This window comes from Dinoponera quadriceps, unplaced genomic scaffold, assembly GCF_001313825.1.
Source record: "Dinoponera quadriceps isolate SergipeBrazil2010 unplaced genomic scaffold, ASM131382v1 scaffold1324, whole genome shotgun sequence".
Taxonomy (NCBI): domain Eukaryota; kingdom Metazoa; phylum Arthropoda; class Insecta; order Hymenoptera; family Formicidae; genus Dinoponera; species Dinoponera quadriceps.
In genome coordinates, this window is record NW_014555402.1 from 20,506 (window position 1) to 20,858 (window position 353).

Below are 353 nucleotides of genomic sequence, written 5' to 3' on the forward strand. Positions count from 1 at the left end.
TCTGATACTGTCACGTAAGGTGTAACAAAATTCTCATTTACCACCCATTTACTATTACCCATTTACTATTTGTGGGGAAGACTAAAAAATTTGATATACCGCGAACGCCCTTGGACAAGAGATGATATGATTCGTAGAATACGTCTCGCTATTCGTTCTCTACATGTTGATGAAATTCTACATGCAACAAATAATTTCGAGAAAAGAGTACTTGCTTGCATTGAAGCAAACGGTGGACATTGCGAACACCAGGCCTAATAACATCAGCCACACACACACACACACACACGCGCGTACAGCAGAGAGGGTTTGGAGTCGATAAATACTACGGGAGTGACGAACCGTGGGGTCCT